The sequence below is a fragment of the Lepisma saccharinum genome, unplaced genomic scaffold (genome assembly GCF_977018435.1).
Source record: "Lepisma saccharinum unplaced genomic scaffold, izLepSacc3.1 HAP1_SCAFFOLD_601, whole genome shotgun sequence".
In the NCBI taxonomy this organism is placed as follows: Eukaryota; Metazoa; Arthropoda; class Insecta; order Zygentoma; family Lepismatidae; genus Lepisma; species Lepisma saccharinum.
The window spans coordinates 80,154-86,232 of record NW_028143274.1 but is presented as its reverse complement, the minus strand read 5'-3'; the positions used below and the strand labels follow the sequence as shown (position 1 = coordinate 86,232).

Here is a 6,079-nt window from a genome sequence, read left to right as displayed (position 1 = left end):
AAATAACACGTATTTCTTCATTTGGGCCCCACTATACGCCTTCCAAGTTTCATGGAAATCGGAGAGGGACACTTAGATAACCTCCCTTGTTAGTCTTACACTTTGTAATTATATAACACTGCATATATTATAATGTTTTATTTTAATTTGTAAAACTGTAACTGTAGAACAATTGTATAATTTTTGTATAACATATCTATCTTGTTATATGTGTTAAAGGTTTCATCCTGGAATGGAATGTCTCACATTTATGTGTGTTTTCATTTCCAATACATTCGAATGAATACATATTCGTTTCAATGGCATTTACAAAATCAGCTCTGACATTTTATGTTAAACAAGTAAGATTATTTTTGTGCACGAGTGTGTTAGCCGATGCGTAGCAAAGTATTTTAGGAACAACACTTGAAAAAAATTCTTGTAGGACCAACTAATGAAAAATTTCTTTGTAATCGAAGATCATAATACCTTTTAAGGTGTGGTAATATTATAATGGGATTGAGATAAGAAACTCTCGGACCCGGATTGTGGCTCACAAAATCAGGAAGGGGAAAGAGAAAGAAAGAAAGAGAAAGTCATGGAGTTGAAAAGAAGGAAAGGGACAAAGTGAGGGAGGAGAAAGAGAAAGAAAGAAGAGAGAAAGATACAAAGCGGGGAAGGGAAAAGAAAGAAAGAGAAAGGTAGTGAAGAAGTCAGGGAGGGGAAAAGAAAGACGAAGAAAGAAAGATAAAAGTCAGGGCAGGGAAAACGAATGGAAGAGGAAGAAGGAAAGAGACAAAATCAGGGAAGGGAAAAGATAGAAAGAGAAAGGGAGAGACAAAGTCAGGGAAGGGAAAATGAAAGAAAGATAGAAAGGAAGATACAAAGTCAGGGAGGAAAGTGAGGAAGGCCAAGAGAAAGAAAGAATAGAGAAAGATACAAAGCGGGGAAGGGAAAATAAAGAAAAAGAAAGGTAGAGAAGAAGTCAGTGAGGGGAAAAGAAAGACGAAGGAAGAAAGATAAGAGTGAGGGAAGGGAAAACGAATGGAAGAGGAAGAAGGAAGAAGACAAAATCAGGGAGGGGAAAAGATAGAAAGAGAAAGGGAGAGACAAAGTCAGGGAGGAAAAAAGAAAGTTCGAGAAAGTCAGAGAAGGGAAAAGAAAAGATGAGTCAAAGCGAGGGAGGTGAAGATTGAGAAAAAGAGAATGAAGGAGAGATACGAAGTCAGGGGGAAAAGATAAAGGGAAAGAAAATAGGAGTGTAAGAGAGAGAGAGATAGTTCTGCTTTAAGACCACTTTATGATAGACTAATCGGGACTAGACCTACAGTTTAAGTGGCTCCATCGATTAAATTTGAATCGAAAGCACTGTGCGATGTGTTCCTAACTGGAATCGAGCCCGATACCTCTTCATTACAAAGATTAAGAGGAAAATGCAACACTGTTGAAAGGAGTGAAAGTATATTGTCTTCTACGAATACACGGGCACTCGATATAATCAGTGTTCTAGCGGTTTCTCCGTTTCCTTGTATTAGCACTCACGTCCCATGAGAATTCCCTAGTTATTTCCTTCGGGGCCCTTGATCAATATGACACGAACGACGAAAGGGCGTTCCCGATGTCCAACCCTTGATGGATCGCTGGCGACGCGAGGTGTCGCTGACATATTTATTAGTCACGATCGGACACGAAGGTGTAGGCGACGTATTTAGAAATATGTCTCGATCAGGGAAAGAGAGGGGTGGTTCTTTCACAAGGTCAAGATAATACATACGAGGGCTGTACAAAAAGTTGTGGCAAAATCTGGTTTAATTAAAAGTATCTATCATCTTGGGTGTCCGGAGAAGATTTTAGCAGACAAGTGATTTTCTTAATGTTTCCGAAGTGATTTTATATGTAGCACATTATATGCGCCACATTTGTGAGTTAACAATCATTTTCAAAGAAGCACAGGACAGAGAGAGAGATCGAAAACAGAAAACCGAAGAGAAAAGGTAGTAGAGGAAATAAACCACAAAAGAAGGAGATAAGAAGCAAAAAAACGTATAAGCCAAGGCAAGATCTAACTTTAGAAATGCACACTAGGTGGTGCTGTATTCACATGAAGCAGAACAAGATATTTATTGATGAGATTCTCTAGCAACATGTCTATTTTCCATGATTTCGTTATATTTTATCGTAACCTTATTAAATGGATTTTACAGGCTATTTTATTAATATTTTAGATATGTTTACTGTTTGCAGTTTCTGTATTTAAGGTTTCATTAACTTCTGTTCTCTCTGTTGCAAAATTCTGTTTTGTTGTGTCCTCTTTCTAGCTATTTTAATCATGTCTCCGTCTCATTCATTTGTTCGTACGTCTTTCTTTCTCTTCTTGATTTTGTTTTGTATGCGTTTCCCTTTTTGTCTCATTTATTTCTTTTCTCTCTCTCTCTCTCTCTGTTTTTAGCATTTTGTTCTCTTCCCTCTCATTGTCTATCTTGTGTTGTTATGTCTATTTTGCAACGTGCCACCACTCCTTGCTCCGGCTGGTCAGTTGGGAGCACCAGTTCTCACCCAGGGTTCGGGATTAAGAAGATCCACCCTTCCTCCAGGAAGGAAACCACCGAATTGCGACACGTGACAGTAAATAAAAATAATTCAAATACTTTATAATTAAAATGTCCAAAATCTTTAATCACGAATCGCGCGCGTACAAACTGATTCGCACAAGCCAAAAATATAATGTGTTGGGTCCTGCTCGCTTGTAGGCAGTGATGAGTAACTTATATATCACGACAGAATCCGCGCACCGCCTTCACGGTTAATAGCAAGACCTCAACTGCTACCTCAAGCGCGAGGCGCAGCATAACAGATTGTTCTAACTTACAATACAAACTCATAACATAAAATAGCCCAAGGAAAACTGATAATTTATACAACACATCAATGTTAATTAGCGATAGTAAGCTAAAGTTAGGGTTGGCAACAATTAAAAATGCCAACGTGGAAGTTTTTACATCGCCAAGAACACGAAGCGTGGTTCCCCCACTCCTAACATAAACAGCCAATAGGAATACGATATTTTATTGAAAACGAGGGAGAAATACTTTGCTATAATATTACAATATTAAACTATATAGAAATAACTAAACTGATTTTATCAATAAATCATATTTGCTCTTGCACATAAAAATGATTAAATAAAGATTTAGTTTATAACGAAGATAAATTACTTCAATCTTGTACATTGTTGAACAAAAATCGATATTAAGAAGAGATGTATTTAACTTGTGCTTAAACAATGAAAACGTTTGCATATATTATTTGAGATAATTATTAGCCTATAAATTCTGAATAAATATTGCAAAAATACGTGAATAATATAAGATAAAACGTAAATATAATCATCAATTATAAAAACAATTAAGTATAAATAATTTAATGCAAGTTCTTAACTTGAAAGTATACGAATAAGATAAATGACAATATACAACTTAAATCTGCCTAACATGGCGGTCGTTACAATTTCTCTTTCTCTCTCTATTTTTTTTCTTTCTCTCCCTCAGCTTCTAGCTTCTCCTCTCTTCCTTCTCTCTGTTCCTCGTTACTCCAATTCTCTATTGTCTTCTTTTTTATCTCTTCTCTAAAACTTCTCTCTCTTATGATGACACAGATTTGACATTAGCAGACTTCCGTGTCGGTGTGATAAGCACAGTACCCTACGACGCCAGGGTCGCTGGTACGAGACCTAGCATTGGTGTTCTTTGTGGATATCCCTTCATCAATTCCATCATACCATCACTCATCCTTATCTTCGCGATTAGCTAAAAGTGGCTGAAAATCATTGTAAAATAATAACCTTCTCACTCTCTCTGTCTTCCCCTATCTCGTTTATTTATCTATTTCCCCTCTCTTTCTCTGCTTCTCCTCTCTTTCCGTTCTCTTTCTTGCTTCTTTTATTCTCTTCCTTTCCCCATTCCTTCATCTCTCTGTCTCCCTCTGCTTTATTACCTGTCTCTCTTATAATGACACAAATGTGACATTATATTTTGACACTTCTGGAAAATTTTCTGCTAGATCACATGTCTACAGTCTGTCCCAGTAATCTGTGGAGTAACGCTGCGGATAATAGCATAGAGGGAAGAGAGCCAGCAGTGGCGTGCTCAAGGGGAGGAGGTTTGGTAGATGCCATAACGTTGAAGGTAGGAAAAGATGGCAAAATGAGGACTGACAACTGAAAAAAATATGCATACCCCACCCTTTAGAGAATCCTGGACACGCCACTGAAAGCGAGTGAGTAGTGGGCGCTGCTGCAAGAAGCTGGTAGCTGCAGCCGCGTTTTCCCCCCTCACGCGTTCTTTGGTCGAGATCTCTCGAGCAGTGTTGCCACCAACTGGGGGTACAATTTCCCTTTCTGAGGGGCAAAATTCCCTTTTCAATGGGCAAAATTTCCCTTTCTTGCATTCAATTTTTCCCTTCACTAAAAATCGCATACAATTATAATAAGTAGTACATAATCTGTTCCAAAATTGAGTTTGGTGTCTTAAAATTTCCATTGAATTTTGGTGTTTTTCATTTTATTTCGTTTAAAATTTCATCCGAAATTCCCTTCATGTGGTAACACTGCTCTCGAGTCACTACTTGCACAGAGGACCTCCTTTCGATCTTTTGACGCAGAGACTTCTGGAATAGAGTGTACCTGCATTGAAACTATTGCCTTAAAATTGTGTGGGTTTCTTTTAAAAAGTTTTAACTAATGCATTACTGTCTTGTTTGTATTCGCAGGTTCTTCTTGGCGAGCTTGAACCCGTGTGCAGCTTGGGCAAGATATTGGAGCACGTGGTGATGGACGATTTCGTTTGCATCTGCTGCTACTTTTCCAACCACTGTTGAGACAGCCATGTTGGACAGGTCAACGCCCACCTTAGAGATGCGCTACTACAAGAGCCTTCTCCTGACCAGCCTGAGCGTGATGATCGACGAGACCCGCTACCCTAAGGATCCAACCACGCAGGTGGTGTTCCGCAAGGAAGCAACCACACTGGAGCCAGAGGTGTCGCTGGTCAGCACCCTGACACCCACAGAGGTGGGCACTGTGACGCCCTCTCCCAGCACCGACCAGAACACCACCGAAGAAGACTGGGGACCCAGGCGGGACCCTCTGTACGTGGTCATCCCCATAACTGTCATCTATGGGGTCATCTTTCTCAGCGGGATCATTGGTAATGTCTGCACTTGTATCGTGATCTGTCGGAACAGGTCCATGCACACTGCTACCAACTATTACCTCTTCAGCCTGGCCATCTCGGATCTTCTCCTCCTGATCTCAGGGCTACCACCAGAGATGTATTACATCTGGTCCAGATACCCGTACGTCTTCGGAGAGGTATTTTGCATCTTAACGGGTCTTGCTGCGGAGACCAGCGCGAACGCCACAGTCCTTACCATAGCGGCGTTCACCATAGAGCGCTACATCGCCATATGCCACCCGTTCTTATCCCACACCATGTCGAAGCTATCGAGAGCGGTCAAGTTCGTGTTCACCATCTGGATACTCTCCCTCTGCCTCGCTATTCCGCTCGCGATGAAGTTCGGGATAGTACACCAAACCTTAAAAGACGGCAGCATCCTCGAGGAGCATGCCGTGTGCACCGTGAAGTGGGACGTCATACCGAACGCCTTCGAGATATCGACATTCGTGTTCTTCGTGGCGCCAATGTCGCTCATCACGGCGCTGTATGTGCTGATCGGGATGCAGCTTCATCGCTCTAGCACCATGGCCGCCAGAGAGGAGCTAGGTGACGGTAGGAGAACCTTTGCCAGGACGGTGCAGACCCAGGCAGCCAAGCACGTTGTGAAAATGCTAGGTAAGTTTGCATTGCATGCTTCTTATTCGCTTTAAAGCTAGTACATTCAATGCTTCTAATATGCAGGAAAAGGATTTACAGGGTGTCCAAGAATTATATTTACAATTCCACGTTTTAATAGCTCAAATTTACATATTTACATGCTGTTTGTTGTACACTCGCCTCAATTAGTTCTCCGGCAGTTTGTTTCTTTATACAGCATGTTTGCAGAAGATACAATTCAATATACGCTGTATAAAACACAACTTATT

The 6,079-nt window shown here is 40.6% G+C and overlaps 1 pseudogene; it reads left to right on the top strand.

The window, feature by feature from the left end:
• Window positions 1-4,861: 4,861 nt before the first annotated feature.
• On the top strand, window positions 4,862-5,863 carry LOC145983060 (pyrokinin-1 receptor pseudogene; annotated as a pseudogene).
• Window positions 5,864-6,079: the final 216 nt, after the last annotated feature.